Source organism: Dendrobium catenatum, unplaced genomic scaffold (assembly GCF_001605985.2).
Source record: "Dendrobium catenatum unplaced genomic scaffold, ASM160598v2 fragScaff_scaffold_621, whole genome shotgun sequence".
Lineage (NCBI taxonomy): Eukaryota > Viridiplantae > Streptophyta > Magnoliopsida > Asparagales > Orchidaceae > Dendrobium > Dendrobium catenatum.
This window is the reverse complement of record NW_021319083.1, coordinates 4,029,222-4,040,037: the sequence shown is the minus strand read 5'-3', so window position 1 is coordinate 4,040,037 and position 10,816 is coordinate 4,029,222.

Here is a 10,816-nt window from a genome sequence, read left to right as displayed (position 1 = left end):
CCCCCGGCAAGGTACAGAACCCAACTCCTTTTACTTCCTCCTAAAGCAGGCAGAGAACCTTGATCGATCGCTGAAGCTTACCTCTCCCAACCCTTCCAAGGACAATAGACTCTAGTGGAAGAAGAAGTGGAATAATGCTTGGAACAACCCTTGTGAATCTCCCTCACAAGCTCCCCCTCACAAGATCCTCTCTCTCTCTCTCCCTCTCTCTCCCTCTCTTCTAGGCTTTCTTAGGTCAAGAGCAATAAAAGATTGTTCAAAATCTTGAACAATAGCTATGAAATATAAGAGCTTCAAAATAGCTCATTAATTGCAAGTTGCCAACAATATCGTCCAGGACGATAATAATATCATCTTGTACCATTAGTTCAAATCACATAATATCAGAAAAAAAACTGCTCTGAAAATGAACTGGACGATTCAAAATTGGCTTGATAGTCCAGGTCGATCTCACAATCATCCCGGATGATTAGTTCAAATCAGAGGAAAATTGTCGAGAGCATCACCCAGAATTTAACCTGGCCGATCCTGATCGGCCAGACCATCGCCCGAAATTTGAGTTATCCGATATTTATTGTCTAGGAGCTACTAAGGTTTTTGCACAGATCATGTCGGCCAATCCTGCGATCGTCCAAGATGATGTGATCGTATCAATTATCCTTAATTGCTTCCTTGATTGTCGAATTAATTTAGGCATAATTGTATCAAATCGTCCAGGCCGATATAAGATCGTCCTGGCCAATTTCTATAAATAAAGAATGCTTAAATAGATCATGGTAGCTGATTCTTTCTATTTTAAGTCTATCTGCCTGGCCGACACAAGTATCATCCAGAACGATTGGCTAATGACGGTAAGTTATTCTGATTAGGGTTTCTATTTTGAACTTGATCGTCCAGGATGATAATAATATTGTACAGGACCATGTGAGTAAAAATAGAAATACTAAGTCAGACAAAAAAATCACTCAAGTGTATGTGTGTAGGGTTACTTAGCATCATAACACTTTAATGCTTACAATCGACTCAAGAAAGGGAAAAAGAAAATTACAGACTAACATAGACCTAGTCTACCCAATCTTGAGCTGGTTCTGATTACCGTCTGATCTTGTGGACCTAAAATGTCAGTAAAAAAGGCAGTCATAGAGAAATAAGTGTTTGCTAATCATCAAAACATAATCTATGAAAATAGATTTACAATAATCTCCCCCTTTTTTATGATGGAAAAACACTCAGATGATTAATTCCAAAACAGCAGTGCAACACAGAAAGCTTCCAAAATTCAGGATACATAACACAGTGAAAACACTCAAACATCCTACTCCCCCTTTTGACATCTCAAAAAGGAGGAGGAAACGAAGAAACAAAACCTTTTTTTTCTTTTTTTTAATAAATGAAGGCATGAATTGATGTAGTATTCCATGTTATTGATTTTAAAAATTTATAAGTTAATGAGTTAACAACATCAAAAATCCAAAAAGTGGTAGAATATTCGATCATTGTTACCCTTAGCTCGAATTTTCTTTTAGGGTAAAATCGTCTTTTGAAATCAATGACCTATCTCAAAAATTCAATTGGATATGAAAAATGATCCATTCACCACTTGGTTTCAAAAAAATATCTTATAAGATAATGTATCAAAGTAAATTTGTCACAATCGTAAAACAATCGAAATCAAGCCTTTGATTTTATTAAGTGATACATGAAATCTTCTAATTTTTTAAAAGATTTGAAAAGAGAGGAGAGCTTGTTTTTGGTGAGCTCATTTTATGCTTCTTGTCAATTTGAATGGCACTTTGGGCATCTTTTGATTTTTGATACACTTTGTGTATATATATATATTTTTCAATTTAGCGTCATTGCCCATCTTTTATTTTCGGCATCATTGACCTTTTTTTTTTTCATTTTTGCAAGCTACATTCTCTTTCAAAAACTCTTAAATAATCTTAGTTGTGAGTATATCTTCTAGATATTAGAGAAGAAAAACTCACTCTCTAATATAGGGAAGAACAATCCACAAAATAGAATCAATAATCATATGAAGAAATGCAATGACAAGGGTAACGAGGAATCTTGATGTGACAAAAAGACTTTGACCATTATAAATATAAGATAGATTTGCTGTAGCAAGGTTAGAAAAGATCTTAATTGCATACTCCATTTAAATCAAGCATGTACACGTTGTTGATAAATTTTCCCTACAAAATAGTGTTATTATTTAAACTTATAATGCATGAATTTGCAAAAAATTATATGATGAAGTCCTTGTCTCAAAGCTGACTGATGCTGAGCAAGTTGTATTTTAATCCATCTACAAGCAAAACATTTTCAATCATAAGGTTCTTGGAATTACCAATTATACCTGTGCCTACCACCCTCATAGTGGTGTTCTCTCCAAGAGTAACCTTGCCTCCTGTCCTGGTCTCCAGCAAAATGAATTGATTGGCATCACCAGTCATGTATCGAGAGCATCCGCTGTCCAGGTACCACATACTCTCACGAGGCCTTTTGTGAGAGCTTACCTACAAAATAATCAAATGTTAGTTTTAGGAACTCAACCAGGTTTGGGTCCTTTCTTATGAAAGTAGAATGCAATGCATGTGTGCTATGCTATGAATCATGCAATTTGGGTCTCTATACCCATTGTGTACTATGGTGAATAGTGCTAGTGTGTGAGATGTGTCCTAGCATGCCACATGAAAAGCATCTAACACCAGGAAAAGAATTTCTTAAATGGTTTGGGTAGTAATGCTCTTCCTAGGTTTTGGCTTTTGATCAAGTGTGGGTGTCATCCAATTTTTCTTAAGTGCATCCAATTCATTTTTAATCCTCAAGTTAGTATCTTTTAAAGCATCATAATCAATTCTCAAATTATGCTCTATCTCTTTAGATTTCTTAAAATCAGATTCAAATGAGGTGTATGAAACTTTAAATAAATCATGCTCTTCAATTAATTCAGAATGTTTTTTTATTTAAATCATCAAATTCATCAAGTAGAGTCATATGATTTGAATCAATTGTTGAATGATCTTTAATCAGAATTTCATGCTCTTTTTATAAATTCAAAAACTTAAATTTCAATCTAGCGTGAGTTTTCTTAAATTTTCTATATGATGCATGAATTTTTTCAAAAACTTCAAGGAGTTAGTTGTAGTATAGTTCACATATCTTTTCTTGATCAAGATGATCATTTGTCATTAAGCACAAGTTTGTTGTCTCATCTTCAGGTTCAGTCTCAGATGAATCAGATGCAGAGTCCACCCAAAATGCCTTTTGAGATTTCTTTTTGTCCTTCTTAAACTTGGGTTTCTCCTCATCCTTTTCTTTGCTTGAGTGAGACTTAAGTGTAGGGCAATCAGCTTTCACATGTCCAGATTTCCTGCATTCAAAACAAACCATGTCATTAGAACTCTTAAAATTTTTGTTTCCTTTACCTTTGTTCCACTTTTGATGATACTTTTGTTTCTTCCTTAGAAATCTTTAAATTACCTTATGATTAAGGCAAATTCATCACTTTCAGACCCAAAAGAGTCGGAGTTCGTGACATTGGCCTTCAATGCTATAGTTTTCTCCTTTCTTTTCTCACTTGCATACAAAGTTCTTTGATTCACTCCTTGCTCGTAAGCAATGAGTGAGCCAAGTAAGTTGCCAATTGAATAGATATTCAAATCTTTAGATTCAATAATGGTGGTGATTTTCGCATCAAAAGAGGAAGGCAAGCATCTCAAAATTTTGTTCACTTTTTCATAGTTTAAAAGTTCTCTTTCTAAGGCATGCAAAGAAGTTATAATTTGAGTAAACCTTGTATACATATCAGAAACTGATTTAGAAGATTTCATACAAAAAAGTTCGTAATCATGCAAGAGAATATTCAAATGAGATTACTTAACTTCATTAGTTCCTTCATACGTAATGCATAACCTATCCCAAATCTCTTTTTCAGTAGAGCAAGTAGAAACACGCATGTAATCTTCAGATTTTAAAGCACAGAAAAAATAGTTCAAACACTTCAAATTAAGTTGAGCTAAATCTCTTTCATCAAAAGTCCATTCAGTAAAAGACACTTTAGTTTTAATTCCATTAAGTTCACGAGAAGGTGGAGAATATCCTTCCTTAATAAGCATCCACATGCGATATTCATTTGATTACAAAAAAGTAGACATATGAGTTTTCTAAAAATTAAAAGGAAGATTATCAAACAAAGGAGGTCGTGTAATAGAATACCCTTCAGTTGTATTACGATTCCCAAAGTGAGCCATGGATCAAAATTCAAAAAGTTTTCAAACTTAGTTTTTATGAATCCTGCTCTGATATCACTTGAAAGTTCATTAGGAATGTTAGTCCCTTATGAACTAGCCCAAGGCTAACCAATAGGGGGTGAATTGGTATTTTAAAAATTCTTTTAACCAAAGTCAAAATCAAAATCACCACAGAAAATAAGTGCAAAAAAATTAAATGCTGAAGTAGTAAAAAGAACACAAGGGTTTATAGTAGTTCGGTCAACTCGACCTACGTCCATGCCCCGTCGGCGCCCTCCGAGTATTGCACTACCAAAGTGACTCTAATTTTGCTCCCACAGCAAGGCGGAGAAGCCCTTACAAAAACCTCCTTTTTTCCACCCCAGCAAGGCAGAGAATCCAACTCCTTTTGCTTCCTCCTGAAGTACACAAAGAACCTTAATCGACCGCTGAAGCTTACGTCTCCCAACCTTTCTAAGGATAAGAGACTCTAGTGGAAGAAGAAGTGGAATAATGCTTGGAGCAACCCTTGTGAATCTCCCTCATAACCTCCCCTTCATAAGATACTCTCTCTCTATCCATCTATCTCTCTCTCCTCTAAGCTTTCTTAGGTCTAGACAGCAGCAAAAGATTGTTCAAAATGTTGAACAATAGCTCTTAAGTAGAAGAGCTTCAAAATAGCTCATTAATTGCAAGTTGTCCACAATATCATCCAGGACGTTAATAATATCATCCTGTACGATAACTTCAAATCAAAGAATATCGGCCAAAAAACCACTCTGAAAATGATCTAGACGATTTAAACTTGGATTGATCGTCCAGCCGATCACACAATCATCCCGGACGATTAGTTCAAATTAGAGGAAAATTATCCAGAGCATCACCCAAATTTTGAGCTGGCCGATCCTGATCAGCTAGACCATCGCCCGGAATTTGTCTGTTCTGATATTTATCGTCTAGGAGCTACTAAGGTTTTTGCACAGATCGTCCCAGCCGATCCTGCGAACATCCCTGCCAATCCTGCGATCATCCAGGCCGATCCTGCGAAAGGATGTTGGTACTCTACTATAACTAGGTGGGAGACAAAGTACATTGGTACTCAGCCATCACCTGGACGGTGAGAAAGAATGTCAGTACTCTGCCACACTAGGGTTGGTGGAAGAGAGGATGTTGTGACGGCTTATCCACCTTGTTATAGAAGAAAAATGAGTGTCACTTTGATATAGTGCAATACTTGAAGGAGTCTTTAGAGAGTAAACGTATGTCTAGTTGGATTAAATAACTATAAAATTTGGTGTTCTTCTGTATTTACTTTTTACTGTATTTTAATTTTTCTTCATTTGAGTTTATTATGGTTGAAAAATAATTTTTTTTTTTGAAAATTTAATTGTTGTGCTAAAAAATCCTAAATCAGTTTTTTAAAATCAAAGAGAATTTTTTAATTGCCAAATCAGTTGATTGCAGAAAAGTAGACATATGAGTTCTCTAAAAATTAAAAGGAGGATTGTCAAACAAAGGAAGTCGTGTAATAGAATACCCTTCAGTTGTATTATGATTCCAAAAGTTAGCCATGGATCAAAATTCAAAAAGTTTTCAAACTTAGTTTTTATGAATCCCGCTCTGATACCACTTAAAATTTCGTTAGGGATGTTAGTCCCTTATCAACTAGCCCATGGCTAACCAAGAGGGGGGGTGAATTGGTATTTTAAAAAATCTTTTAACCAAAGCACAACAAAGCTCAAATCAAAATCACCATAGAAAATAAGTGCGAAAAAATTAAATGCAGAAGCAGTAAAAAGAACACAAGGGATTATAGTGGTTTGGTCAACTCGACCTACGTTCACTCCCTGGAGGCTCCCTCCGAGTATTGCACTATCAAAGTGAATCTCCTTTTTCTCCCACAGCAAGGCGGAGAAGCCCTTACAAAAACCTCTTTTTTGTCACCCCCGACAAGGCAGAGAACCCAACTCCTTTTGCTTCCTCTTGAAGTACGTAGAGAACCTTGATCGATCGCTGAAGCTTACCTCTCCCAACCCTTCTAAGGATAAGAAACTCAAGTTGAAGAAGAAGTGGAATAATGCTTGGAGCAACCCTTGTGAATCTCCCTCACAAGCTCCCCCTCATAAGATCCTCTCTCTCTCTCTCTCTCTCTCTCTCTCTCTCTCTCTCTCTCTCTCTCCTCTAAGCTTTCTTAGGTCAAGACAGCAGCAAAAGATTGTTCAAAATGTTGAACAATAGCTCTTAAATAGAAGAGCTTCAAAATAGCTCATTAATTGCAAGTTGCCAACAATATCGTCCAGGACTATAATAATATCATCCTGTATGATCAGTTCAAATTATATAATATCGGCCAGAAAACCACTCTGAAAATGATCTAGACGATTCAAACTTGGCTTAATCTTCCAGCCGATCTCACGATCATCTCGGACGATTAGTTCAAATTAGAGGAAAATTGTCCAGAGCTTCACCCAGAATTTGAGCTGGCCGATCCTGATCGGCCAGACCATCGCCCGGAATTTGACCATTCCAATATTTATCGTCAAGGAGCTACTAAGGTTTTTTCACAGATCATCCCGACCGATCTTATGATCATCCCTTCCAATCCTGCGATCGTCCCAGTCGATCCTACGATCGTCCAGGATGATGTGATCGTACCAATCATACTTAATTGCTTTCTTGATTGTCAGATTAATTTAGGCATAATTGTATCAAATCGTTGAGGCCAATATAAGATCATCTTGGCTGATTTTCATAAATAAAGAATGCCTAAATAATCATGGCGACTGATTCTTTCTGTTTTGAGTCTATCGGCCTGGCCGATACAAGTATCGTCCAAGACGATTGGCTAATGATGGTAGCTTTAACAAGATGTCCTGATTAGGGTTTCTGTTTTGAACCCGATTATCCAGGATGATAATAATATCGTCCGGGATGATGTGAGTAAAAACATAAATTCTAAGTTATACAATAAAATCACTCAAGTGTGTGTGTGTGTAGGGTTACTTATCATCAGAACACTTCAATGGTTATAATTGACTCAAGAAAGGGAAAAAAATTATAGATTGACTCAGACCTAGTCTACCCAATCTTGAGCTGGTTTCGATTACTGTCTGATTTTGTGGCCCTAAAATGTCAGTAGAAAAGGCAGCCATACAGAAACAAGAGTGTTTGCTAATCATCAAAACATAATCCATGAAAACATATTTGCAACACTATTATTACTAGGAGGGTAAAAAAGGATGTTGGTACTCTACTATAACTAGGTGGGTGAGAAAGGACATTGGCACTCAGCCATCACCTGGAGGGTGAGAAAGAATGTCAATACTCTGCCACACTAGGGTTGGTGGAAGAGAGGTTATTATGAGGGCTTATCCACCTTGTTATAGAAGAAAAATGAGTGTCACTTTGATATAGTGCAATACTTGAAGGAGTCTTTAGGGAGTGACGTAGATCTAGTTGGATTAAATAACTATAAAATTTGATGTTCTTATGTATTTACTTTTTATTATATTTTAATTTTTCTTCATCTGAGATTATTATGGTTGAAAAATATTTTTTTTTTGAAAATTTAATTATTGTGCTACAAAATCCTAAATCCTTTTTTTTAAGTCAAAGAGAATTTTTTAATTGCCAAATTCACCCCTCCCCCCCCCACCCCCCCTTTTTTTGAAAATTTAATTATTGTGCTACAAAATCCTAAATCCATTTTTTTAAATCAAAGAGAATTTTTTAATTGCCAAATTCACCCCTCTCGCCCCCCCCACCCGCCTCTTGGTTAGCGTTGAGGCAGTTGTATTTAGTCTAACAACCTATTCAAACTTTCAGATGCACCTTATTATTCTTTACATTTTATAGTTATTTGTGATACAAGTGATTTTTTTTTGTAGGTGTTTCTCTTAGTCAAAAGAAAGATAAAAATTTTTCATGCTCTTTTTTATGCTAGTTGAACTTTACATGATGCATATTGTAATTATAAGACTACTAAAGACATTGTTGAACCTTATTATTCTTTACAATTTATAATTATGCTTGATACAAGTGATTTTGTTGTAGGTGTTGTTCTTGGTCAAAAGCAAGATAAGGTTTTCATGTCTCTTATTTGTGCTAGTAGAACTTTAAATGCTACATATTATAATTATAAGACTACTGAAAAATAACTTCAAGCTATTATCTTTTCCTTAGATAAATTTTAGTCTTACTTAATTGGCACAAAAGTTATAGTATTTATTGATCATTCTTCTATCAAAATTCTTATGACAAAGAAGGATACAAAACTAAGATTGGTTAGGTTGATACTCTTATTATAAGAATTTGATGTAGAAAGCTTGAATAGGAAAGGTACTAAAAATCAAATTACTGATCAACTTTCTAGACTTAAATTTAAAGGACATAATTCATTTGAAAATAATATCAATGAATTTTTTTCTCATGAGAAATTGTTTGTTTTACGTTTGAATAGACTGGCTTGATATAAATATCTTTTAAACTTCATTATTAGTGGTGCATTCCATTATATTTAACTTCTACTTAAAAGGAAATTTATTAATGATGCAAAATATTACTTTTGTGATGAGCCTTGCTTATTTAGAATTTTAAAATGATCAAATCATAAGGCCATCATTGAAGATGAAATAAAACCTATAATTAAAGAATGACATGATTCATATTTTGGAGGGAATTTTGGAGGATATAAAACTACTTCAAACATTCTACAATTTGGATTTTATTGGACAACTTTGTTTAAAGATGTTGGTGAGTATGATAAAAAGTGCAATCGATGTCAAAGAGTAGTTAACATTACTAACAAAAATAAAATTTCATTACGTTATATTTTGGAAGTAGAGCAATTTGATGTTTAGGGATTTAATTTTATGTGTCCATTGTGTAGTTCCATAGATTCTAATATATTTTTATGTGTTGACTATGTCTCCAAATGGATAGTTGGAGTGTCAACCCTTAAAGCTGATGCTCATGCAATACTTGAATTCTTAAAGAAAAATATTATTTTTCTAAATTTTGAATATATAGAATTTTAATTATTAATGGGAGAAGTCTCTTCTGTAATAAAAGACTTGTAATATTTTTTACTAAATTTGGTACCAAGCATAAGATTGCAAAACTTAGTATCCCTGAACTAGTGGTTAAGTTGAAATCAGAAATAGGGAGATTAAAAAGAATTGGTAGAAAATTGTAAGTTCTAATATGAAAGATTAGGCTATAAATTGAAAGATGCATTATAGGCCTATAGAATTTCTTTCCATATCACTAAGTCTTTGGAAAAGCTTACCATTTTTAGAAATAGAACATAAAGCATTTTGGTCTATTAAGGAGCTAAATTTTAATCTCAAATCATTAGAAGAAAAAAGGCTAGTTTATTTGAATGAGTTGGAAGAAATAAAAAATAAGCTTATAAAAATTTTATGATTAAGAAAGTAAAATAAAAATATGGCATGATCATTCACCTTTGAAAGAGGGGTACTATTACTTAATTCAAGATTGAAACTATTTATAAGAAAACTAAAGTCTATGTTGTTAGGACCATTTAATGTTACTTTGGTATTTTCTTATGGGGTGGTAGAAATATAGAATAAAAAAAAACATATCAAATTTTAAAAGTAAATGGCTATAGGATAAAGACTTATTAAGGAGGAGACATAGAACATTTGAGTAACATAACTGAGTTGGCTTATCTTTAAAAATAATGATTGTCTTAATCTAAGTGAAGACTAAAAACTTAGCACTAATGAGAGGCACCCTAATTGTGTTAGGTGATATTAAGTATATGTTTAGTTTCTTTGCAATATTTAGCTATGTCCTTTTTGTTAATTATGTGTGCTGTTTTATTATTTTAATTATTAATATTATTGTGTTAGTTAAAATTTTAATTTGAGTAAAATTCCCTACATTGCTTAGCTGTTGAAATTATCCTCTCCATAGTGCTTACACTTTGATATATTAATTAACCAAATTAAAAATAGAAATTAACATTTATTTAAAATTAAGAATAATGCAAATCATAGTTGTTAAATAGAATGAACAAAGGATAATAATTATTAACTTAAAAAGCATAACATCCAACTAAATAAAACATCAAAGTGAATATCTTAACGTGAACTTCAAATGCTAAACACTTGAAAGCATTGACTAATGGTTTCAAGAATTGAATAATTAAGTTTAGGAAAAGTGAATGTGTAGATTAAATTATGGAAATCATTCTAAACTCCACTATGGAATTGGTAAGCTTATAACAATCCTTACAATAATTCAATTTAGGATTTCTTGAAGGAGGAAGGTAATCAAATATTCAAAATCATTTTGATAGTACTCAAATATGTTTGAATAAAGGAACTCATAAATATAAGCAAATCAAATGAAAGAATGGAAAAGAAAAAATGAGTACTTCATCTAAATTTTGTATATGATGTAACTGCATTCCTAGAAGAACTCTAAATATGTAAATCAAATAGGGGAGTGTAAGTAAACTATTACATATGAAGGGTTCCAAATGAATTTCAAATTTAACTAACCACAAAAAAATATCTAAATGAAATTTTATTTAACTATAAAATCATTAATCATTA